This window comes from Rhinopithecus roxellana, chromosome 9 (genome assembly GCF_007565055.1).
Source record: "Rhinopithecus roxellana isolate Shanxi Qingling chromosome 9, ASM756505v1, whole genome shotgun sequence".
Classification (NCBI taxonomy): Eukaryota; Metazoa; Chordata; class Mammalia; order Primates; family Cercopithecidae; genus Rhinopithecus; species Rhinopithecus roxellana.
Genome location: NC_044557.1, coordinates 124,309,074 through 124,336,063, shown reverse-complemented (window position 1 = coordinate 124,336,063; position 26,990 = coordinate 124,309,074). Strand labels below are relative to the sequence as shown.

Below are 26,990 nucleotides of genomic sequence, written 5' to 3'. Positions count from 1 at the left end.
CTCTGGAGCTATCTCCTTGCCACATCATGGGGTGTCTTTAAGGTGACCTTGAATGTGCTTGAAGCTCTTTTATGTCCTGTTTGCAGACCTGGAGGAAAATAGTGCCAGGGCTTTTTGCCTTCCCAAGGTCACAGTCTGAAGACACTCAGGGATGTATTTGGCTCATTTATCATTTTTTAGAAAAAAAGAAAACAACAGAATGTGCTGAATCCTTGCAACTGTTGGCAATGGCACTAGTTTCTTGGAAGGTGGAAGGGCGGGTTAGGCTTCTTATGAGGGCGTTCCTGGCCTCTGGAGGGGTGTGGGCGGGCTCAGGTGAATGACTGACAGCCTGGATTTGTGTATGTTGAGTGTGAATCTCAGTCCACAGCTTGGTATGCAAAAATAGAAATCTATTTAGTAACATCTACGTCTCTGTTGGGGAGAGGAAACTGACCTCTCAGCTCAGGATCTTCACCCCTTTCTCCAGGGTGGGGTGCAAGTTCTGGGAGCCTCATGAGTCTCAGGAATTCCAGGGTGGCCTATCTGGTCTTTGTCATCAGTCTGTGCAGGGGGCTGCCAGGATGTCATGCCAGCCTCTGGCCCTGGCGGAGCCACCTCTCAGAGATTCCGGGCCACGTCCCAGGGTGAGGGATGCATTCTCCCACTCCGGGGCCCCGCAGATGGGACTCTCGAGGAGGCCACTTGAGTTCCAGCTGCCCACACTGACTCAACAAGATCTTTCAGTCACATCTGCATCACGGGCCAAAAGCAGGAAAGTTCTTTTGTCTCTCTTTCTGCCTCCCTGTGACAATGGGTGCAGAACCAACACGAATGAGTTCAGGCATGGGTAGAGAAAATAATAAATAGGAGGAATAACAGTCTCAGTAAAGCAGGTGGCCTGTCCCATCTGCTGACAGAGCAATGTGCAAGCATCACTGAACTTGTGACATTGATGTTTTTTCCAACATGCAGTTCAAATGTACACTGTGATTTTACAAAGCCAGGAGCCAAGTAACAACACCCTTGGCACAGGAAGAGTGAAGTGGGGAAGGAAACTGAGGCAGGCTAGGGTGCATGGACATCTTGACAACTAGTTAGAATTGGAAGGACGATGGATTGGGATTGTAAAAGAATAAGGCAGAATGTCCTACTTTCCTACCATGGCAAACCCTATCCCTGGGAATGGTCCTGGATTTGCAGTGGCCCTGGTCTGGACCACCATGTAGATGTCACTAATGGATCCTGCCAGGGGAAGGGCCTGTCATGGCCCCCAAGAAAGGCAGGGGTGGCCACCCCAACTGAAGGGGAAGACACACCCACCCTGCAGGGCTTTTGGGAGCTTTTAGAAGAAGGCAAGTCAACGCTTTAAAACAACTTTGAAGAGACAGGAGCTTAGTGGACCCAGTGGAGATAAAAGGTCCAGGTAAGGAGTGGCCAAGCAGTTGGAATTTAGGAGAGGCCGATCAGAAAGTCCCAGTGGACCAGCTTGGGGGTTTGGGGGGGGTTACTGGGTCCATGTCAACATACAGCTCAGTGGGTGCCAAAGATCAGCCAGGCCTAGGGTGCAGATGACAGTGAAACAGGATGACCACCTGGATTAGGACTGGAGGGTGAACCTGAGGCCAGGAGAGCAGGGAAGAGATTGCTAAAGACAGTCAGTCCATGGCAAGCTGGTTTTCTCCCCGAGCCAGCATTTCTACACCTGAGCACTGGCCTTGCCATCTGGCTGGGTGACTTCCTCTCTCTGGGCTTCAGGGCCCAGCATTGCTAATTGAGGGTAGAGTCAATGGCCTTCCAGTGCACCCTTTGGTGGTTCTGTGTGGCACATCAGGCAGGGTGGTCAAGTAGGGGGTCATTGCCAGGCCTTGGGTGCTTCTCACCCCTAAAGTCACATCGTCCTCACAACAGCCCCATGATGTCATCAGGAACCTACCTGATGGCCCAGGGCTAGGAAGGACTAGAGCCAAAGTGCAGGCTCAGGACTGTTTGACCCCAAAGCCAGTGCTCTGAACCCTCCATCTGTCTTCATTAACCACCACCTCTGCCACTACTGTAAGGCAAGAGAAGAGTGTCATGGCGCAAAGGCTAAGCACATGCTGTGAAATCACCCGTGGCTTGCAGACACACACACAGCTACTCGGGGGAGATAAGAGTCAAGAACAGGTGAGCTCAAGCAGTGCTCACAGGGGGCCTGTGCTAGGTGACGGCAGGCCTCGGAAAACCTGGGACCCGGAACAGCTTTCCTCTCCTAGGAGGCTCTGGCGCAAGTTTGCCTGAAGACACGGCCCCATGGCGAAGCCATCATGTGTGGGGCTTTCCTCGGCCCCCTCTTGGTGAGCCGCATTCCTGTCCACACAGTAGCTCCAGCCCCCACCAGTGGCTTTTCACTTCTTCCTTGCTTTCCACTTCTGTCCACCGTATGCCAGAAGGTCCTTCATGTCAGTCCTCTCCCGTATTCCCTCTGCCTTCAGGTCTCCTGGCATTGGAACTGTCACTAGTCAATCGTTACTTATGGGGATATGCAGAAAGCCAGACACTGTGCTGGGCCTCAGGCGGCAGAAATAAGGCAGCCGCTGTAGTGTCAGCTGTGTGCAGCCATCTCTCCTTCCAACCCAAATGCAACTGTGATGGGGGCCGATCCTGCCCTTTGGGGCCATCAGATGAGGGAGCAGCTCACTTTTGCAGAGGCCAGAGGAGCCGTGGTGGAGGGGTTTCTCAGGGCTCGACGGAAGTGCCTGCCCATCCACTGAGAGCTTTGGGAAGGAAATGCTGGGGGCCCTTTGTGCCTCCTACTCATCACTTCCCCCCAGCTGCAGGCAAAGGAGGTCGTTGGCAGCCCAGCCTGTGGGGAGCGAGCAGGCCATGAGCTGTGTGCAGCTGGCGCTGCTATTACTTAGGAGGCATCATAACAATGATTCAGGTGCTGACCCTAATCCTTAACCAGGTCACAGCGGCCGCCTGCTGTTGAAGCTGCTACCCCTCCCTCAGGTTACACTGCAGGAAAAGTTGGCAATCCTCTCTCAGTGGCTGCTGTGGGAGTAGCTAAACTCACAGCACCCGAAGGGATGTCATGAGGACCCCAGGTCTGTTTCCAGCATCAACCGATGCCAGCAGGAAGCCTGCCCGGCCTGGGGCTTGGAGCCCAGGGACTTAACCACCCACAACCCACACGGCTGTTGCCCTGGACAGGTCATTGATATCTGACTCACAGCCAGTTCGTGGATGATGTGAATCCAAAAATCAGAGGCTGACATGGATTTAGACATGGAAATGCCCCGCCTGCTTCCATGAGCCGGTCTCCATGCGGCAGACTTGAACTGCACGGGGGCTGATAAGAAGCAGGGTGGGCACTGCGATGTGACTGTGCCCTTGCCACTGTTTCCAGTCACCTGGCTTGGGTTCTGTGGTTGTCTAAGCCTGGGGAGGCTCTGCCGGGTCTGCGGCGGCCCGGCTGCCTTTTCAGCCTAATCACCAGAGAAGCCACAGAAAGAGCTGGACCACTTAGAGGGGCAGGCTGGCCACAGCCACTTGGAAGAACAGCCTGATTTTGCACAGATGTGTCATTTTCTCCTGACTTTTAAACTGTAAACATTGTATAATATCCTAGAAAATTTTGAAAACAGATATAAACCATCAATAACTCTGCCAACCTAACACTTTTACCTAAGAGCTACTCATCTTGATTTATCTGATGCACAGTTTTCATTGCTGGAATCATAAAGAATGTAACACGTTCGAGTCTTCTCTTTTCTTTTTCTTTCTTTTTATCAGCACATAGCCATCTTTCCCACTGCTATTTTTTATCACTTTTGAGGACTCACAATGATCATTTTGGGGCCTGCATATTTCACTGTGTGAACTCTCCTGTCACCATTTCAATCCGGTGTTTCGTTTGCTTCCGTATTTTTTTTATCGCTACAGCAGCTGATGATTGAAAAAATAACATGGAGCTTGCAAAGTCATTCTAAATTACATCGTGGAGCTGGAGCGTGTCCATTCCCAATCCCTTCAAGGAATTATGATGGTATGGGGAGATGAAACATTCATTTGGGGGCTGGAGTGGGGTGAGCTTTGAATTGCATTTTAAGTCAGTGTGATAGTGACCTGGGTTTTTCGTCTCTCTTCTCCAGCTCCTTGACAGCCCTATTTGCTGGCCAGGGTTACTGATGTGGTCTTTGGCCGGAGAGCAGACTTTCCTCTCTGTGAAATGAGATGACTCATAAGGAAACAAACCCCAAGGCTTTGGCTGCATTTGTCCCATCATCTAAACCAGGGTTTCTAATCGGAAGTCCATGAATGACTGTGGGGCTTTGTCGGGGGAGAGGTCCTGAAGCTGGGCACAAAATTTGGCATGTATGTGATAAGTGTATTTTATAGGGATAGTGTCTGTAGTTCCATCAGGTTCTCAGCGGGGGCTGTGGCCCCAAAAATGTTTTTTAAAAGGCCCAGCTTTCTCTGTCTCTTTCCCCCTTTCTGGGAATCCGAGATTGAAATGAAAGAAATTGAAAGATCTTTGCCTACATACAGAGGTCCAGTAATGGGATGGGGAATATATTATCCTCATTTTAAAAATGAGGAAACTGAAACTCAGAAGTACTCACCAAAAAGCACATAGCAAGCATGTGGGGAACCTTGGATCTGAACCCAATCTGTCTTGCTGTCAAGTCTGTGTGCATGCACCCACTTTGCTAAAGTGCCTTTTTGTGGGCCGTGTGAGGTGGCTTATGCCTGTAATCCCAGCACTTTGATAGGCAGAGGTGGGCTGATTACTTGAGGTCAGGAGTTCGAGACCAGCCTGGTCAACATGGTGAAACCCCATCTCTACTGAAAATACAAAAATTAGCCAGGCACGGTGACACCCGCCTGTAGCCCCAGCTACTCGGGAGACTGAGGCTGGAGAATTACTTGAACCTCAGAGGTGGAGGTTATGGTGAGCCGAGATCGCACCACTGCACTCCAGCCAGATGACAGAGACTCCATCTCAAAAAAAATAAAATAATAAAATAAATAAACAAAGTGCCTCTTTGTTAAGGCAGTTGCTTCTATTTCTACTTTTTTAACCAAAACTAATTGCTAATGTGTTAAAGTACGAGATTCTGCCTTGATTATGGCCGTCCGTGGTTCTTCACTAAAGGAAATGCTTTGGCGTTTTAAAACAGAGGAATCCCCACATGCTTTGCATTTCTCACCAGGGAGTCAGACTGACACAGAAATATTGTGGTTGGTGAATTGTTCTTTCCTGCTGCAAGCATTCACCATAGGAGGTCAGCTGTATTTACCAAACTGAAACGTTATTACTTAAGACTGAAGGAGCCAAAGAAACCTTGAAATTCAAGAGACCAAACCCAAAAGTTCCACCCAACCGAGTGGAAGACTTCAGCCCATTGACTTCCTGAATACAGTTCGGCCTTTTCTCTTCACACAGCAGTTTCTATTAACAACAAACTCTGGCACCAGTGAGTGACTTTGACTTCCTAAATAAGTTTGATTTCCTTTCTCTCTTAGAAATTCTGTCTTAAATTTCCTTAAATGCAAGTGTGTATACCTGGAGCAAAGAACATGCGGTGTAATTCAATTTCTCTTCTCCTTTCTTCCTCTGGGCATCTCTGCTGGGTTTCCCACTTATTATTGTTGAAAACTGGCAGTCATGAAAGGGGATGGACTTCCTGAAATATGGCAAACAGTCATACAACAAAAAGGAGAAAATTATGTTTTCATTTTGAGCGTCTTAGATGTAGTGCAACATTCAACATGAGGTCAATGTGCCCTCTTGATCCCAAAGTATTGGCTAATGCTCCATAATCGGTATTTGGGATAACACTGGTTGCGGGTATGAATGACATCCTTCCACCATTGTCTTGGTAAATTAAACTATTTACTCTTTCTGGCAGTAGGATGCTGTCGGGAGGTGTAAAAGTAAGCATTTTCTTACGTTTGGGTTTTCTGTGATTGTTTGATGATTTAATTTGTTCATTCAAAGAAGAAAAAGATTTACTGCGTGTCTACAGTGTTTCAAGTGGTAAGATGGGGACTGAAATACAAAGATAAACAACCAACCAAACAAAAAAGCCTATTCCTTGAAGAGCTCAGGAGGAGTCTAGTTTAGAAGGCAGACATGCAAATTTTACGCTACTGGTCTGTAAGAAGCGCTGCGGGATCAGAAGAAGCGATGACTTAACGGGTACAGAACTGGTGATGTGTGGACGACATCTTGAACGAAGACTAGTTCTTCAAGCAAACCCATAGAGGACACCAAAGAACTGCGTTGTTTGTTTAGCTCTTTTCCAGAACTTGTTGTGATCTCTTAACAAGGTCTAGTCAATATCATTAGAAGCATGTAAAATTCCTCATCCTAAACCCTGCCCTGAAATCACTCTGACAACATGTCAGCCATCTGACCCAGACGTGGATAGTCTGAAAGACCAACAGTTCTAATCATTTAGGTTTTACAGTTCGGTCCCCACAGAGATTTTTATATGGGACTTCATGTTTTACAAATTATTTTAGTATTATCAGTTTGATCCTTCAAGGCAGGCAGAAAACATATTTCCGTCCTCCACTTTATAGATAAAGCCACTGAGGCTCAGAAAGATTTTAAAATTTTACTGCAAATTACATAGGCTTTTGGATTTCTGCTTGTTTGTTTGTTTGTTTTGAGACAGAGTCTTGCTCTGTCACGCAGGCTGGAGTGCAGTGGCACAATCTCGGCTCACTGCAACCTCCCCCTCCTGGGTTCAAGTGATTTTCCTGCCTCAGCCTCTTGAGCAGCTGGTACTACAGGCGTCACCCACCACCATGCCCAGCTAATTTTTGTATTTTTAGTAGAGACGGGGTTTCACTATGTTGGCCAGTCTATACTCAAACTCCTGACCTCAAGTGATCTGCCCACTTCGGCCTCCCAAACTGCTGGGATTATAGGCGTGAGCCACCACGGCTGGCCAGATTATTCAGTTTTAAGGTCTTATGTGCTGCATAATGTGATTGCCTTTCTAAAAGAATTATTTATTCATTGAAGGCTGAAGCAAGATTCTCTTGAAGTTATTTTTTGTCCTTGATAAAATATTTACTTTTCTTGTTTTATCCTCCTACGAGATCCCTCCTGTCCATGCCCATGACCTAGATTGGTCTCTGGCCTTGAGCCTCAGCAGAGCATGCTGGGTCCCAGGGCTCATCCTCAATGCACCACATGCAGTTGGCTCAGGAACTGGCACCTCTGTGTCTTGAAGTGGGTGTGGATGGTAGGGAGGGGGAGATGGAAAAGCAGGGGTACGAGGCTGATGCTGGCAGCAACGAAGACCTTAGTGATTCGTGGATCTTGGTGGAGACTGAGAGGGAGTGAAGAGGCGAAGAGAAACCAGAGCATCATTCCTGATGGAGCCCCGTGTTACCCCTGGGCTCCTTTAGGGCACAAGAGTGCCAGGGCTGGACCATCTGCAGGCTCCACCCTCTTCCTCCACAGCTGTGAGCAGAGCCCAGGCTGTCTGTCCCTCAGCATCCCCTAAATCTGTGGTGCAATCATAGCCCCTGAATGTTAGGGCTGGAGGCAACTCAGAGACCATCCACCTACAGCCCTCATTGCACAGAGGAGACAGAAACAATGAGATGAAGTGACTGGTACAAGATTGCACCTTGGGCTGCAAAATTCATACCAAGTGATCCAGGGAGGCCTTTGAGGCATTGCATTCCCAAAAGGCCTTCTAAATAGTCAGCCAGAGTTACAGAGTGGTGCTCAGAACAGGTTGCAGATGTTTATTGAATTCCATGTGATTTAAGTGTGGTTGGTGGGCAGCCCACACCGCCGCTGCGCGCTGCATGAGGACCCTGTGTGAAGGGCGCTTGTGGTAACGGAGCAGCCGGGCCCAGCCCAGGTGGATTCAGAGTCTCCCCTCACTCGGAGAAGCCTGCGCCTTGGAAATAATTCAACTCCTTGGCCTGACTTTTGCGAGGGAAATGTTTGGGGCATTTTATAGGTCTCCATCGCTGTGGTGTTTTATGATGTTGAACCCAATAAAACTCGTAATGACACAGGATCTGCCAAGGGGATCGGACCTTCCCTTCTGGCACAAGGAACCATTCTGTTTCGGTATCTCAGGAATTGAGCGGAGGAAAATCCTTGTTATTTCAAGTGAACAGGGTCTGGGCAAGGCCTCTATCCCTGGTCACCTTGACCATGCGCTACCTGTCACTGAGTCTAATGGTTGCTCCAATTCAGCTGAAAGACACGACTCAGTAAATAGAGCCTTGATCTGTCCACGGGGTGCTCCTGTCTGCTGCCCCAGCAAACGTGAGAAAACCCACTTGTCCTTTATGAGAGGGGCATTGGTATCTTAGTCCCATCCTAAAGGCAGAAGGATGCTAAACATGAGGACAAGCGTGTCTGGGGGCTATAGGCAAGAGCCCCGCAATAGCCTCCCCGAGGGATCTGAGGCCCAGCAGGTCATCCCAGGTCTCAGAAGCCTTGTAAGAGCAGAGTGGAGGATCCTTCTTGCATGCTGAGCTCTGAGCGGTGAGGGGAACAGCTGGGAGAGAGGCTAAGGTGCAAGTGACACTGTGCAGAGATGCTGCTCCCGGCCACAGCTGTCACTGTGGGCTTTCTCCATCCACCCAGCCCCTGTGACTGCACTGCGCCCACCTCTGGGCTCGAGCAGCCCATGAGCCTGCTCTCTGGACCCATCCTGGCAAGTTGCTGGTGGATATGCCTATGCAGCAGGACCACTGCAGGCTTAGGAGGGCCCCATTCCAGCCCGGGTTGTGCATCAGAACGGGGCTGAGGGGTAAAAAATACAGATTCCTGGCCCTGTTTCAGACTTTCTGTATCATATGCAGGAGCCCAGGAAGCTGTTACAGTCCCAGATCATTTCTGATCCAACCCACCAGCCAGCTCTACCTGCTCAAATCTAGGAGTTGCTGACCTCAGCCCCCCTCCCCTTCCTGGGGAGCTCCCACTCCAGGGTCAATGCACACACATCACTTTCACCACCTCTGGAGTCCTCCCCCTCCCCCCACATCCCCCAACAAGCTGCTCCTCTGGGATTCCTTCCTCTAGTCTCTCCACAGGGGCCAGCAGTCACTGCAAACACCCAGTCGCAATGTACCAAGAACTTTCAGGGTTTTGCCCTGTTTTGCTGGTTGGTGCCATGAGATGGAAGCTCTCAAGTGGGGTGTGCTGTCCCCTGGGCTGGGTGGAGGTGGCCACAGCACAGAAGGAAGATGGATCCTGGAAGTCCAGGTGGCCTGGGCTTGCATCCTCCCTGCCCCACTCCCGGCTGAGGGACCTTGAGCAAGCCTGACCTCCGTCAGCCTTTGTTTCTTTACCTGTAGAGTGGAGGCCTGGAAATTGGCCTCCTGGGAGACTCTGAGGATGAACAGGAGATGAGAGGTAGTGCCAGGGGTCAGGCATGTCAGTGACTCCACCTGAGTCCTCAGGGCCTGGGGGAGTGTCTGGCACGAAGTAAGCAGCCGGCGCACGGGGGTCCTCCCTGCTCCCCTTTAATTGCTTGTGTCTCTCTGGGGCATTCTTTTACTGTCTTTGGCTCTTTGTTTGCTGCTGCCCTCATCTGGGTGCCCGCCTCTATTTCCCCCTTCCTTCCATTTTCTTTAACTGCGTTGTTTTTCTGTCTTTATAGGTCAGTCGCTTGCCTCCTTACTTTTCAGACTTTTGTCTTTTCTAATATTGCATCAGCGCTGAAAATACAACTTTCCCCGCCGCTGCAGCGCCTCATGTCATATGCGGTGTGCTGCACGTGGGGGCTTAAAATACAACTTTCCCCGCCGCTGCAGCGCCTCATGTCATATGCGGTGTGCTGCACGTGGGGATGGTCCAGGGCAGCTTCCTACAGTCTGTGTTCTTCAGAACACCGGCTTCAAACAGGAAATCAAACAGGGAATTGCTTTAGTTGTTCGTGGAATTGAGTGGGCTCCTGCTGGCATTTTAAAAACAAAATCATATAGAATAGAGAAAACCCAGGGGCATTGCCTGTAGGAAAGGCTTTGGGAGGCTGTTGACTCCCGGTGTGGAGAAGCCTGTGCAGTCGCGTGCCTGGGATGTCAGGCACGGTAGATGGAATGAATGTTCATGCCCAGATGAACTGATAAGCAGATCGTGGCCTGTACATACCATGGAATATCATTCGGCCTTTGAAGGGAAGGAAATTCCTTCACATACTGCCACATGGATGAACCCCGAAGACATGACACTAAGAGGGAAGAGTCAGACGCAAAGGAGAAACACTGCAATTCCATTTAAATGAGTCCCTAGAGTAGTCCCATTCGGAGAACAGAAAGCAGAATGGGGGTGCCAGGGCCTGATGTCTTTCTCACTGTAACAAAGAACAGAAAGCCCAACAGACACTGTGGTGGGCGCTCTCAGACCACACTGCATGGTGGGGACTTCACAGCCCCTGAGTCCTGCACTTTGGGGGTGGGTCTCACGACCGCCCTTCCCCCTTGCGGTGTGAAGAAAGTTCAGAAGGGCGGTGGTTGCCCTATCGCTGTCTCTCCCAGAGGATCTTTCTGACCTACTCAAGGAACATTTATTAATGATCTATTGTGAGAAAGACAATCTAGTAGGTCCTATGCATTTTCTGTCTTCTCCCATTTTCCCAAGAATTATATTTGTTATAGCAGCCCTATTAAACTAACTCCCCAACCCGGCCCCCAGCCCCAATACCTGTTACTCTACCATCTGTGTCGATGAATAGGGCTACTTTAGGGACTTCATTTAGGTGGAATCATACAGTGTTTGTCCTTTTGTGTCTGGCTTATTTCACTTAGCACAATGCCTTCAAGGCTTACCCATGTTGTAGCATGGGCCAGAATTTCCTTCCTTTGTAAGACTGAATTCCACTGTCCATATAGACCACATTGGGCTTATCCATTCATCTGTCCATGGACACTGGCTGCTGCCACATTTTCACCACTGAGCAACACTGTTGTGGGCATGAGAGTACAAATACCTGCTCAAGTCCCTGCTTTCTGTCATTTTGGGTACATACCCAGAAGTGGCATTGCTGGATCACATGGTAATTCTGTTTAATTTGTCGAGGAGACTCCATACAGGACTTTGGATTTTACTCCGAATGCGATGGGTGACACCGGGGAGTTCTGAGTAGGGAAGTGACATGATGGGACCTAACGTTTTTATAGGGTCAGAGTGGGCTGCCTTTGGGAACAGGCGGGTGGGACGACAGGGAAGACAAGAGCAGGGAGGAGTTGCCGTGTATATCCTGGAGAGAGTGAAGGTGGCTTAGACCCAGCTCTCGGCCGAGGCAGAGAGATGTCCGTTCCTGGCTGCCTATGGATGGGAGAGCCAACAGAAATCGGGGTTGCATGTGGATTTGTATGTGCAGAATAGGAGAGAAAGAGCATGAGGAAGAGAAGATGGAGCTGCCATTCACAGGGATGGAAATTGACCAGGAACTCAGCTCTGGCCATTTTAAGTCTGAGACATTTATTAGAAGTCCAAGTGGCCACATCACTTGGTGACATTGTCAGCTGGTTCTCTGACTTCTACCAGCCACTTTCCCTGGCCTCTTTTCTGCATGAGCCTCCCAGCTGCCAAGCACGTCTGGATGCTCCAGATGCTTTCAGGTTTCCAGAGCCTCCTGCTGTGGTAGTTCAAGCCTTCCTCCCTGGCCTCATTTGCCTTCCCCCTGATGTTTGAGAGAGAGCTTTTCGTAGGTGTGTGGGAGGAAACAACACGTTGGCGGGGGCAGGAGACAGCCACCCAGCCTTTGACAAGGCAGGGGATGGATTCAGCTCCCGAAGACCCTCTTGCCTTCCCAGCCAAGCCAGAGACTTGCAGGCTGCTGAACACACCCAAGGCAGCACCCATGGTACAGCCCTGGTGCTGCAGGCAAAGTTCTTGGTCCTGCCGCAGGGAGAAAGTCTATGCCCCAAGGCCCCGATAGCTTGAGCCTGAGTCAAGGGTCACCTTTCAGAGCTGAGATTGGCTTCTGGAAAGCCAGAGAAGTGCCTTGTCCCATAGCATTGAGAGCACCCCAGCCCTGTGCCCACCAAGGGAAGGAAGGGGGCTTCTAGAGGCACCGTCAGAGCAAGATGTGAGCTGGTTTTGCTTCAACCTCACTGTCAGGGCCTGCCACAGATGCTGGCACTCAGAGCTCACTCTGCAGAGGAGGGAACCAAGGCTGGGAGGGGTAAGAGAGCGTGCAGGGTACATGGTGGGTGAATAAGTGAGTCAGGCCCAGTTCTCCTGGGTCCCAGGTGTGCTGGCAGCCTGCACAGAGTGGCCTTGGCTTGGGGGTCTTTCTCCACAAAGCATGGACCCTCAGAATCAGATCCCAGCTGAGACGAAGCACCAGTTGGATTGCTTTTTAGACAGTGCATCCTGTTAGAGCTTAGGCTTCCCATAGCGAACATGCACTTTCGTGTGAGTTTTTGCAATGCATTCAATTTTTTAGAAAACTTCCCTGCAGATGCCCACTAGATACTGGGTGCTGATTCTGAACACAGACACCCCACTGTGGGTGGATTGGGAGGGGCAGAAGATTTTAATCTTTGGGAGGATTGAGGGGTGTCTCCCTCCCCTGCACCTCTGAAGGTCACTGTCACGCTGTTGCTGGCATCTCAGCATTTCCATCCACTTCTCTGTTTCCACTAACAACGCTCTTGCCCTGCTACGGCCACCTCTCACCGGTCTCCTGCAGTGGCCTCCCGTCTAGTGTCCTGCTTCACTGGCACCCCACAATCTCCTCCACACAGCAGCTGCAGTGATCCCTTTAAAGGTAAGTCAGCCCCTCCTTAAAACCATCCGATAGTCCAACATGGCATTTGGAAAGAAATCCCAAGGATTCCCCGGCCGGTCTCTGGGCCCTGCCCTCCTCTCACCATCCCTGGATGCTATGCTCCAAGTGTGGGGAGCTTCTTCCTACTCCAGGAACCTGTCAAGCCTGTGCGCTTTTAGAGCCATCTCTCTGCTCTGCCCTCTGTGCTTTGCAAAGCCTTTCCCTGCCACTGAAGACTCCAGCATACATTGCACTTTCTGGGAGAGGTCTTTGCCTTATCTGAATAGCCCTGGGCCTGTGCGATGATTCTGTCCCATCATCCTGTTGGAATTTCTTCGCGGCTCTTGCCTGTCCTAGAAATCAGTGGCCATTTACTTTGCCGGTCTGCTGTCTGCCTTCCCCTCCGCTCTCCTCCCTGCGTCAACTAGAATGTGGGCTCCATGGAGCAGGAGCTGCCCACTGTGGCCTCCAGCCTGGTGCAAGATCTATCTCAAAAGTTCTTGTTCAGGGGACAATGAATTCCTCAAAGGAAGGAATCGGACCCTCTCTGGGACTCCCCTGGGCGCCACAGGACCTCCCTGCCTTCGTGTAGTGCTGCTGGGAGCCAACATTGTCACAGCCTTTCTGGACAGCAATTTGGCAGTCTAGACCAGGAACCCCGAAACAGTTCCATGCTGTTGGACTGAAGCGATTTTTCTTCTGAGAGCCTAAACTGAGGGAAAAATTCTAAAATGTAGGCGATAATTCATACACAAATATGAGATGACGCTGTATACAGACATCCACATGTTCACACATGTAGTGGGGAAATGTCAAAGGTGGTATTTATTATAAGCTTGAATGCTATAAAAAGGTTTATGGTATAGTATTAAGTAATAAGAAACACACAGCAGTTTATGTAGAACATCGTAACAGTGCGTGTTTATTTAGAGCCTCTGTGCTGGGCATTGTAACAAGGACTTTACTTCCGAATTCTCTGAACAGCCCTGCGAGGTAGTTATTATTATCTCAATTTTATTGACTGAGAAAATGAGACATGAACAGATCAAGGAAGCTGACAGACGTGGCATCGTTTGTAAATTGTAATGTGAGGATTTGAATCCGGACCCGTCTCACTCCAAGCACTCCATGTAAACTCTACTGTATGCTGATTGGAGCTGCATAAACAACTTGAAAATGTGCATATCCCTTGCTGCCCCCACTACCAGAAAGACTGAGAAGGAACAAACCAAAATATTCACAGAGATTGCCTCTGGGTATTGGGGTGATGGGAAATGTTGTCTTTATAATTTCCTATATTTAAATATTTTTCTGTAATGAGCACGTATTATTTTCATGTAAAGTTTTGAGTTTTATCAAAAGATAAGTAGTCACACACAAACCACAGATAACTTTGACGTATTAATATAGAATCAAAAATACTTCTAAAAAACAAGCAATTTGAATCAAACATGATGTTTAATATGACTAAGGAGGGTTCATTCCACTGTGGAAAGACAACTTAGCATGAAGAACCATATAGCTGGGCACAGTGGCTCACATGTGTAATCCCAGCACGTTGGGAGCCTAAGGTAGGAGGATCACTTGAGCTCAGGATTTTGAGACCAGCGTGGTCAACATGGTGAAAACCTGTCTCTATAAAAAATACAAAAACTAGCCGGGTGTGGTCGTGCATGCCTATAGTCCCAGCTACTTGGGAGGCTGAGGTGGGAGGATCACTTGAGCCCAAGAGGTCGAGGCTGCAGTGAGCCATGATCATGCCACACACTTCCAGCCTGGGCAATGGAGCAAGACCTTGTCAAAAAAAAAAAAAAAAAAAAAAAAAAAAAGAAAGAAAGAAAGAAAAAAAAGAAAAGAAAAGAAAAGGAAAAGAAAAAAAGGAAACATAATCAAAGGCATCCCTGTAAAAGCCTGTTGTAACCTAAAGAAAAAGGAAACTTCCTAGATATCTTCTGCAAGACTATAGCCAAATTCAGAAGTGAGAGACGCCTGCTAACATTGAGATAATTTAACTTTGTTTTGGGAATTCTTGCCAGTGTAATACAACAAGAAAAGGTAATACAACATCTACACATTTAGAAAAAAGGCATAACAGATGATCTATTTGTCTTCCAGGGAAATCTAAGCAACTGAAAAGCTATTAGAGTTAATAAGAGAACTGAAATACACAAAAATCAATAGCTTTCTTTTTTTCAACACTAGCATTAGCAATGCCAGTTCTCCAAAAATTGTGTATGAATTTAAATTTAATGCCAATAAAAATGAATACAGGAATTTATAGCTTGTCAAAATTATAGCCTTAAGTTAAATCAGAAAAACGAATGAGAAAGAATAATGAAGAAAATCTTCTAAAAAAGAACTGAAACTGTATCATTAAACTGGAGTAATTAATGTATGTGGTTCTATGCAGGAAAAGACAGAGTCCAGAAATAGGCCCGTGATTATGTGGGAATTGAGCAAGTGATAAGGAAGGCAATTCAAATCAGTAAGAAGGATGGCTTTCAAAAAATGTATTATCTAATATTGATTTGTCAAGTCATTAAATAATTATCTATATCCTAAAGATATCCTGTATGTTTTCTAAAAGTTTTAATTTTTGCCTTTGATTTACAATTATTAAGATTTTTTTCTGGAGACAGCGCCTCACTCTGTCACCCAGGCTGGAGTGCAATGGAATCATTATGGCTCACTGCCGCCTTGACCTCCCAGACTCAAGCAATCCTCCCATCTAAGCCTCCCGAGTAGCTGGGACTACAGGCGTACATCATCATATCCAGCTCATTCTTCTATTTTTTTGTAGAGATGAGGTCCCACTCTGTTGCTCAGGCTGGTCTCGAATTCCTGGGCTTAAGTGATCCGCCCGCCTTAGCCTCCCAAAGTGCTGGGGTTACAGGTGTGAGCCACTGCACCTGGACCATATTTATGTCTTTAATCAATTTGGATTCAATAGTCGAGAATGGTTGTGCAATAAGGCCACAGTTTTATGTGAAGAAAAGAGTTTTCTCAGCCTCATTTATCGAGTGGCTCATACTGCCCTGGAGACCCACAGTGCCTCCCCAGCATGTGCATGAGGGTCTGTCTGGGACCCTCCGCTCACTTCCTGTTCTATTTTTACACTCCCTGGTCCGCTCCATCTTCATCACTGCAGCTTTTAGTAAGTGTGGACATCTGGGAAGGGACTCCTCTCTATCTTGGAGTTTTTTTTCTTCACAGATATCTTTTCTATTTTTGAGCCTTTTCTTATTCATAAAATTTTGAGAACCAGCTTGTAAAACTCCTCAAAAACACCCTTTGGAACATAGATTGGAAATACATTTGATTTTTAAATAATTTGGAGGTAATATGCCTCTTAATGATGAACCCTCCTAATCACGGTAGATCCGTCTTTCCTTTTGTTAAGCCCTTCTTCTTTAATATCTTCCAGTAAAGTTTACATCTCCATACAAGTTTGCACATATTTTATTAGGTACATTTCTAGGTAAATTATGTGTTTAGTTGGCATTGGAAATGAGCTTTTTTAAAAAAAACTACCTTTTTCTAAATGGTCAAAATAAATGAATAGGCTATATACGGAGGCAAAGAATCCATATAACCCATGAACATCTCAAATATAATCAAGGGAAAACAAACTAAAACAAAAAGATTTCATTTATTATCTATTCCACTAATAAAACTAATGTTTGACAATAAGAGGTTTGGTGAGGATATGGGGAAAACGAAAACTCTTAGGTATTGCTGGTGGGATGATAAATGGGTTCAATCACTTTGGGGAGTGTTTTGGGAATCCATAGTGCCACTGAAGGAACATGGCCCACTGCCCTGTCAGTCCATAGGTAAATTAAATATCTAAATTCCCTATGCGGTTCAGAGAAACTCTCACATATGTGCAAAAGGGGGAGCGTATGAGGATGCCCATCCCAATGCATTTCACCATTTTGAAAAAGTGTCCCTTAGAAAATGAATGAATAAAACGAAGTTTATTCACTTAATAGAAAAGGATACAGAAAAAAAAAGAACTGGGAATCTATGTGTTACAATGAACAAATCTCAAAATCACATATTTTTGGAAAAAAAAAAACAAGTCGCAAAAAGGTTACATACATTATGAAGCCATTTTTTAAAAGTCTAAAACACACAAAGCAGCAATATATATTGTTTATAATTGCTTATACATGTCATAAATATCCAAAATCATACATGGTTAACACCTACTGACTCCACGATAATTATTAATTTTGGAGAGAAAGAGAGGAGAAAATAATGACCAATCTTTAGTTGTATCTTTGTATCTGGAACATAAAAAGAGAGAGGAAAGGAAAAGAAGGAAGGAAGTATACTAAAATGTGAATATCTGTTTGATCTTAGCAGTGTCACGTTACTTTCTGTGCTTTTTTTACACATTTAAAATATTCATAGCTAATGGTGAAAAAAATTTTAAGTAGTTGTATATTTCTATCATCTTGGAGTGAGGAAGACATTAGCAAGTGTGAACAACAAAGGAAAGATTAATAGGAAAGATTAATAAATTGACTACATAGAAATGACAGCTTTTTCTGCATAATACATACCATGTTGTAACGCATAATACAAACACAAAGTTCAGCTGGGCATGGTAGCTCACACCTGTAATCCCAGCACTTTGAGAGGCCAAGGCAGGAGGATCACTTGAGGTCAGGTGTTTGAGTCCAGCCTGGCCAACATGGTGAAACCCCATCTTTACTAAAAAGACAAAAATTAGCAAGCATGGTGGTGGGTGCCTGTAGTCCCAGTTACTCGGGAGGCTGAGACAGGAGAATCACTTGAACCCCGGAGAAGGAGATTGCAGTGAGCTGAGATGGCGCCACTGCACTCTAGCCTGGATGGCAGGAGCAAGACTCCATCTCAAAACAAACAAAAAACATTAGTAAGTTAAAAAGCAAAAACTAAATTAAGAAAAATATTTACATTTATGACATTAATGTAAAAATTAAATATATTTATCATATAAAGAGATCTTCCATGTCATGGAGAAAATGAAAAATGCCTTAATGTAAAAAGTGGTAGAAGATGTGGATGATCAAATCATAATATGAGAAACACAAGTGGCTAATAAAGTACATGATAAAATCAATAGAAAAGTAAATTAATACTATGTTGTTCATCACTTTTCACTCAGCAGATTGACCAAGTTTTCTTTTTTCATTATTATCTGTTATAAACCATTGTCCAGGGACTGGAGAACTGGCTTCCTTCATCACCGTGAGAATGTAAACCAGTCTTACCTTTATAAACATTAATTTAGCTTCATAGATCAAGATCTTTAAAAATGTGCATATTCTTGAACATCATAATTCCATTTATGGAAACATAGCTTAAAAATTTTGGACAACTGAATATATACCTTACAAGATGTTTACTGTGGGTTTACTTATAACAGCCAAAGGTTGAAAATAACTTATTTGACCAATAGTGGTTAAATAAATTAATAGCAAATTTGTACAACAGCATACAGTTATTAATATGGTTCAAAATTATATTTACTTATATATAATTTATACTGTACTGTTCGCAGAAATAACCAAGTTATGACACAATATAAACAGTTTGGCCCATTTTTCAAGAGTATATTTATATGTAACACCTTTGAAAATGCATACACTGAATATTCACAATGATTTTCCATGGGTGGTAGGGTTGTAACTGATTTTTTTTCCTTTGCATAGACAAGAATTTTCTGATTTTCTACATGTGCAGTGCTTGCTTAATAAAAAATGAGACTGAAAAGTAAAAGACCACTTTTTTGTAAGCCAGCTCAGAAAGGATGAAAAGAATAATAACCCTTATTAAAGAAAGTGCAGGGAAATACACACTTCTATACTACTGTATGAAATGTCTAAAGGACAATTTGCCAAAATATATCAGAAGAGGTTATGTATGCTCTTGAGCCTAGGAATTCCACTTGTGGGATTTAATTTTTTTTTTTTTTTTTTGAGACAGAGTCTTGCTCTGTCACCCAGGCTGGAGTGCAGTGTCTTGATCTCGGCTCACTGCAAGCTCCGCCTCCCAGGTTCAAGCAATTCTCCTGCCTCAGCCTCGCGATTAGCTGGGATTACAGGCATGTGCCACCAAGCCCGGCTAACTTTTTTGTATTTTTAGTAGATACGGGGATTTTACCATATTGGCCAGGCTGGTCTCTAACTCCTGACCTTGTGCCCCACCCACCTCGACCTCCCAAAGTGCTGGGATTACAGGCGTGAACCACCGTGCCCGGCCCTGGGATTTTTAACCTCAACAAAAATTAAGGAAAGATATGAGGAAAGAGAAAGGGAGTGAGCAAAGGACATTTTTGCAGCATGTTTATGATCTTGAGAAAATGGAAACAGCTGGGGTGTGCGGCAAACGAAGTGGGGAAAATGACAACAGTTCATTAAACCTCACGATCGGATGCTAGCAGCCCCTCACAGGTTGCTGCAAACAAAACAGGGAACGAAAACGATGACCGTGATATGCTCTGCTAAAAGCAGGTCACAAAACAGGATGTAGATAATGATCCCGTTTTGCTTTTTTACAAAAAAAAAGAAAAAGAAAAAGAAAAGGCCATGGAAAATTGCATATCAAGAATGTTCAGAGTGGCTCTCTCTGGATGATGGTGTTGGAGTTAATCTGCATCTTTCCCTCTATTTTCTGAATTTCCTATATCAAAAGCAAACTGATTGTGTGAAGGGAAAAGCATATTTAATGCGATTCCTAAAGGGCTCAGCCCTCCCTGCATGGATTGGGCGCGGAAAGGAGGGTTCTGTCACCTCTTTTGTCCTGATCCTTGCCTTTTCTAATGTTGCTCAGTGGCATGCAGAGGTATTTACTTTAAGTAATTGCTTGTCTGTTTTTAACATCACATTTTGAAAAGGTATTTAGACAACATGAGTTTGTTACTTTGTGTTTAATCCAAATCCTTCAGAGGTACTTAAAGCAAAATGTAAAGTCCTCTCATCCCTTTGTGAATTTCGGTCCCCAGAAGTCTCACTGTTAGCAGTTTGACTTTTACCAAAAATGCCCAAGCGTTTTCTTTTCATCTGCAAATGTGTTAATAGACTCCTTTTTTTAAATTTCACACAACCAGGATTATATCATACAAAACATTCTGCAATTTACTCTTTCACGTAACAGTAATATATCCTGGGCATTTCACTTTGCCAGTTCAGATCTCTTTTCTCCTTTTACTAACTCATTTACCTATCTATTCATTTGCTTAACTAGATTTTATTATTATACAAGTTATCCATGAATATTATTTTCAAAAATTTGAACAGTCAGAAAAGGTATAAACTGAAAACTCAAAAGTTAGCCTTCCCTGCCACCACTGGTGTGCCCTCCTCAGACGCAAGCGATGCAGCAGCTTTTGTGGGTTTGTTTGTTTTATTTCTGAGACAGAGTCTCATTCTGTCGCCCAGGCTGGAGTGCAGTGGCATGATCTCGGCTTACTGTAACTTTTGGCTCCCTGGTTCAAGTGGTTCTCCTGCCTTAGCCTCCCAAGTAGCTGGAATTACAGGCACCCACCACCACGCCTGGCTGGTTTTTGTATTTTTAGCGGAGACAGGGTTTCACCGTGTTTTTGTTAGAGACAGGGTTTCACCATGTTGCCCAGGCTGGTCTCAAACTCCTGTCCTCAGATGATCTCCCCACCTTGGCCTCCCAAAGTGCTGGGATTACAGGGGTGAGCCACCACACCCAGCCGCAGCTTTTGTTTTTAAACATCCTTTTCATTACAGTTACAATTTCAAGAAATACTAACGCCAATATCTCTGAGCTAAATACACTGACAGATGCAGAACGCACTTCATCATGCCATCTCTTTTCTTACCTGGCTTTCACCTGCACACGCCCCTCTCCATTTCTAGATTTTTATCAGCTGTTTTGTACCCTTCTAGTGATTGGTTTTATGACTTTAAATAATATATTCAAATGTTTATGTCTCAATTCATTAGCTTTAGGCAGTATCTAAAGTTGACACCTGCCCACCAACACTGCTTTCAAATTCACATCCTACTTTTTTGTTACATTATTATTTTTACATATTAAGGCTTATCATATTTATATTCTGGCCAGACATGGTGGCTCACACCTGTAATCCCAGCACTTTGGGAGGCCAAGGCAGGTGGATCACCTGAAGTCAGGAGTTTGAGACCAGCCTGGCCAACGTGATGAAACCCCGTCTCTAATAAAAATACAAAAATTAGCTGGGCGTGGTGGCACATGCCTGTAGTCCCAGCTACTTGGGAGGCTGAGGCAGGAGGATCACGTGAACCCGGGAGGTGGAGGTTGCAGTGAGCTGAGATTGTGCCACTGCACTACAGCCTGGGTGACAGAGCAATATCCTGTCTCACAAAAAAAAAAAAAGAAAGAAAAAAGAAAAAAAATAATTATATTCTGTTGTGTTCAGTGCTTATGTAATTTTACTGTGTTTTATCAGTAGGTTAGTACTCAAAACTTTTTCAGTTGAAAATCAGGCATTACAATAATTTAAGTATGTAAATATTATTCTGCAGAATCAAGTAGGATAATTGGATACATAGAGAAGGCCATCTGATACTATGTCATTAAAATTTGCCATTTGAAAGAGAAGTTCCCAAATATCAACGTTTTATGAAGCCTCTTATTTTCTTTTATGTGCTTGGGGGTCACACTCAGCTAACCTTATTTCTTGTAACTCATGTTATTCTTATTTGTAGTTTTGCTAGAGGACATTCGAGTATCATTTATTCTCCTCTGTATATGCATGCTTGCAAGGGGCCTTTCATTGTCCTTAAGGCTTAATGTGGATGTCTAGACAGGAATAAGCTTTTTCTACCAGGTTGCAAAACTCAACACACCAAAGCCTATACAAAACTCAATACCCTTCAACGGCTTGCAAATGCTCTTTTTAAAAAGTCACCTCTAAGGGGGTGAAATAACTTTCCACAAAATTCACCCATTTGGGGCCCAATTATGCATTTTTGCAAATATATACACTTGTATAAACTCCACTACAATCAAAATGGAGAGCATTTTCAACACCCCAATAAGTTTCCTTTGGCCCCTTCCGTTCACACTCCTTATGCTACCTCCAACCACTGATCTACTTTCTAGAACCACAGCTTTGCCTTATCTAGAATTTTCCTTTCTCTCTTTCTTTCTTTTTTTTTTTTCTGCAATAGAGAAGGAGTTTTACTGACACAAGCCTAGCCCCACACAGGAGAACTGGAGTTGTCACTCAAATTAGTCTCTCCAAAGGTGTGAAGGTCAGGACTTGTATGAACAATTTGGTGGGCAGGGGAATAGAGAATGGATGTTGCTGATGGCTTGTAAATGAAATCACAGTCGTGTGAAAAATGGCCCTCGTGAGTGAGTCCTCCTTTGGGTGGGGCCAGAGGACCAGTTGAATCATGAGTTACGAGTTTGGGTGGGGTCCATTGGTTACCAGTATGCACAAGTCTGGGTGTAAAAAAAAAAACTCTCAAAAGACCAATCTTAGGTTCTACAATGTTATCTACAGGAGCAATTGGGGAAGTCAGAAATCTTGTGACCTCTGGTCACATGACTCCTGAGCAGTAAGGGATTATAGAAACTATGCCTACATTTTAGCAGAATTCAGGTCCCCCCATAATCCTATTCTTGTGGCCTTTCATTAGTCTTACAAGGGTGATTTTTGGTCCCTGAGCAAGGAGGGGTTAGTTTTAGAGAGGGACTATTATCACCCTTGCTTTTTCTTTGAGACAGAGTCTCACTCTGTCACCCAGGCTGAAGTTCAATGGCGTGATCTCAGCTCACTGCAATCTCTGCCTCCCAGGCTCAGGTGATCCTCCCACCTCAGCCTCCCAAGTAGCTGCCACTATAAACGTGCCACCACGCCCAGCTAATTTTTGTATTTTTTTGTAGAGATGGAGTTTTGCTGTGTTGTCCAGGCTGGTCTTGAACTCCTGAGCTCGAGTGATCTGCCCACCTTAACCTCCCGAAGTGCTGGAATTATAGGCGTGAGCCACCACACCTGATGATCATCCTTGCTTTTGAGTTAAACTATAGACTAAATTTCTTCCAAAGTTACTTTGGTCTGTGCCCAGGAATGACCAAGGAGAGCTTGGAGGTCAGAAGCAAGGTGGAGTCAGCCATGTCAGATTTCTCTTACTGTCATAATTTTGCAAAGGTAGTTTCAATCCCCCTCACACACACTTGGGCTGCAGCACCCCTCAGTCCTGAGGTGTTAGTTATGGAGAAGGGAAAAGGCTAACGGCTGCTCTAACTTCTTCCTGCTGACAGGGGCATATTTGGGGGAGGGGTTGCCTCCAGGGTAAAAGGAGTAGAAGCGTCTTGCAGTTGCCTGTATGTATTCACATGCAACTGGTTGGGGTCTAAGACGTGTATAACGAAAACATTGGTGCTCTTATCCACAGCTTTAGTACAGCACTTAAATGAAGAAAAATAATGAGCCATAAAAAGGAACGATATTATGTCCTTTGCAGGGAAGTGGATGGAGGTAGAAGCCATTATCCTCAGCAAACTAACGCAGGAATAGAAAACCAAACACTGTACATTCTCACCTACAAGTGGGAGCTGAACGATGAGAACACATGGACGCACGGAGGGGAATAACACACACGGGGCCTGCTGGGGAGCGGGAAGCAGAGCATCAAGAAAAATAGCTAATGCATGCTGGACTTAATACTTAGGTGATGAGTTGACAGGTGCAGCAAACCACCATGGCACACGTTTACCTGTGTAATAAACCTGCACATTCTGCACATGTATCCTGTAACTTAGAATTTAAAATAATAATAATAATTAGCCCTAACATAAGGAGTGAAAGTGTAAATTGCCCAATGGGTTCACCTTGCCCACTGCCTAGACAGAGTCAATTTGTCAAAACAGGGGAATTGCAATAGAGAAAGAGTAATTTATGCAGAGCCAGCTGTGTGGAAGAGCGGAGATTTATTATTACTCAAATCAGCCTCCTTGAGTATTCAGGGATCAGAGTTTTTAAGAATAATTTGGTGGGTGGAGGAAGTCAGTGAGTCGGGAGTGCTGATTGGTTGGGTCAGAGATGAAATCACAGGGGATCAAAGCTGTCTTCCTGTGCTGAGTCAATTCCTGGGTGGGGGCCACAGATCAGATGAGCCAGTTTCTTGATCTGGGTGATGCCAGCTGATCCATCAAGTGCAGGGTCTGCAAAATATCTCAAGCACTGATTTTAGGAGCAGTCCAGGGGGCGGGGGATCAGAATCTTGTAGCCTCCAGCTGCATGACTCCTAAATCATAATTTCTAATCCTATGGCTAATTTGTTAGTCCTACAAAGGCAGTCTACTTCCCAGGAAAGAAAGAGGGTTCTTCTGGGAATGGGCTGTTACTGTCTTCGTTTTTAGCTACAAACTATAAACTAAGTTCTTCCCAAAGTTAGTTCAGCCTGTGCCCAGGAATGAACAAGGGCAGCTTGGAGGTTAGAAGCAAGACAGAGGTGGTTAGGTCAGATCTCTTTCCCTGTCTCAGTTACAATTTTGCAGTGGCAGTTTCAAAAGTCCTAGCTTCGGGAGTCCCTGTAGAACTGACATGAAGAGTCAAGGAATCCAGGTGGATGACTCCAAAAACCAGTCAAAGGTAGGGTCATCAGCAGAGGCTCAGAAACAATGGATGAGCCTGGAATCTAATAACAGATGTGCTATAGCTGTTTTGCAACATAATTTTTCTCTCTCCAGTTTATTTTTACTAAAGACAAGACCAACGTATTTGCAAAATAAGTTTGCCTTATTATACATTGCCTAATTATTTACATAAAGTGCAGCAAGAATAATTATTGGCCATAGAGGCTCTTCTTTTCTAACTGGCTTTGCTGGAATTTTTTTCATAAGGAATCTCAGATTAGACCTTTTAAAAGTCTCTTGAACCCAGCCGAGGATTTATTTGTGCCTGTAGATGCTTGTATGAATTGGGTGAATTCCTTTCTTTTTGAGGTCCCAACATAGCTTGGAGTTCCTGGGCCTGTCAGAAAGTGACATTCTTTATTTGCCACAAGTCAGGAATCCTGCACAGGACAAGGTATGAGGCCAATTTCTCCAAGGGGCTTTCATCAGCTCTATAGGTCAGCCTCTATTTCTTAAAGCAATCTGAAAACATGTCGTTTCAGTCAAAGCTTTGGTAAAATAACCAGTGTCTCCAACTGTGTCTTGCTACAAAAGAAAACTGATTCTTACTGAACTTACTCAAATAACTATACGGCCACATGTTAAAAATACTCACAAATAGTTTCCAAATTCTGGAGAAGGCAGGTAGAGAGAAAGAAATATGCTCTAAATTTTGTTTACAGGAGTATATTTTGCTCAATTGTTAAAAGTTGTAAATAGCTCAATAGAAGTTTTCTTGACTCTGAAAAAAAAAAAAAGAATTAGCAACATTTTAAGCAAAATGTCAAAAAGATTATTCCAGTTACTGAACATTTTGGTTATTTCCAGCTGGGAACTAATTAATATGAGTAACAATGCTAAGAACATGTATGTCAAGTCTTTCTGTGGTCATATGTTTTCATTTCTCTTTGATAAGCAACAAGAAATGAAATCTCTGGGTCACAGGATAAGAAGCCCCCAAATTGTTTCCTAAAGTTGTTGTTTCGTTTCACCTTACCATCAGCGTCATGTGAGCATTACAGTTTCTCCATATCCTTGCCAACATTTGATATGATCGGTCATCTAATTTTAGCATCTGGGTGGTTGTGTGGTGGCATTTCACTGTGGTTTTAGTTACCATTTCCCTAATGACTGACGATACCAAACACCTGTTCGTGGGTTTGTTCGCCGTTCAGCTGTCTTCTTTGTTCAACTGTTTGTTAAATTGAATTTTTGGCTTCTTGTATAGAGTTTAAAAGTTAATTATGTATTCTCATATCAGATACATGTTTTTCAAAAATGTCCTACCAGTCTCTGGTTTAACTATTTCTTTTCTTAATGGTGTTTTTAAAATGCAGAAGTTCTTAATTTTGAAAAGTCTAATTTATCAATTTTTCTTTTATACTTTATGATCTTCTAAGGGAATAATCCCTTGTAAGGGAGTAGAAGACCATATTTGTATTCTTGTGACTCATATTCTTTATATCCTTTGTGACACCAAGGTCACAAAGATTTCCTCCTATGTTTTCTTCTAAAAATACAATGTACCTCTTTAAAGCAGCTTTTAAGATTGTTTTTATTTATCATTGGTTTTCAACAATACTATTATAATATACCTTGGTATGGTTTTCTTCATACTTGGGGTTGATATTCTTGAGTCTCCAGGTCTATGGTTTCTATCAAATTTGGAATTTCCGTTTTCGGTTTCTTTAAGTTTCATAGCCTTTCTAGTAGCCCAGTTACATGTTTTCGGACTGTGTGCTAATTTCTCCCCAGTCGCTGATGCTCTGTTGTTGCCGTTCACCTTTTTCTCCTTGTGCTTCACTGTGGGTAGTTTCAATTGCATTGTCTCCAAGCCCACTGACCTTCCTTCTCAGCACCTAATGTACTATTCAGCCCATCTAGAGTTTTGTTTATTTGTTTGTTTGTTTGGTTTTGAGACAGAGTCTCACCCTGTTGCCCAGGCTGGAGTACAGTGGCACCATCTCGGCTCACTGCAACCACAGCCTCCCGAGTTCAAGCAATTCTCCGGTTTCAGCCTCCCAAGTAGCTGGGATTACAGGCGCCTGCCTGCACACCCAGTTAATTTTTGCATTTTTAGTACAGATGGGGTTTCACCATGTTGGCCAGACTGGTCTCAAACTCCTGACCTCAAGTAATCCGCCTACTTCAGCCTCCCAAAGTGCTGGAATTACAGGCATGAGCCACTGTACCTGGCCATGGTTGTTTTTTTTTTTCCCCCTTTTATAAAAATTTTAATATTTATTTATTTATTTATTTATTTTAGAAATCTCACTCTGTTGCACAGGCTAGAGTGCAGTGGTGTGATCTTGGCTTAATGCAACCTAGGCTTAAGCAATTCTCCTGCCTCAGGCTCCCGAGTAGCTGGGATTATAGGCACGCACCACCATGCCCAGCTAATTTTTTTCTTTTTTTTCTATTTTTAGTAGAGACAGGGTTTCACCATGTTGGCCAGGCTGGTCTCGAACTCCTAAGCTCAAATGATCCTCCCACCTCAGCCTCCCAAAGTGCTGGGATTACAGGCGTGAGCCGCCACTTCTGGCCTCTCTTTTTTCTTAATTTCAGTTATTGTATTTTTTTTTTTATTTTAAGCAGATCCATTTAATTTTTTTATGTCTTCATTTTTTCTCTTCATTG

At 44.7% G+C, this 26,990-nt stretch overlaps 1 protein-coding gene across 2 annotated transcripts in view; it reads left to right on the top strand.

The window, feature by feature from the left end:
- Positions 1-26,990, top strand: part of BLK (BLK proto-oncogene, Src family tyrosine kinase) — a 73,102-nt gene that overhangs the window by 13,075 nt on the left and 33,037 nt on the right. Inside the window, exon 1 of one of the 2 annotated variants that reach the window (XM_030937838.1) lies at positions 12,576-12,725. The exons of the other annotated variant lie outside the window; for it this stretch is intronic. The gene's annotated coding sequence lies outside the window, so the exon portion shown is untranslated. Of the gene's footprint in view, positions 1-12,575; positions 12,726-26,990 lie in introns of those variants that run through there. 2 annotated transcript variants of the gene reach the window in all.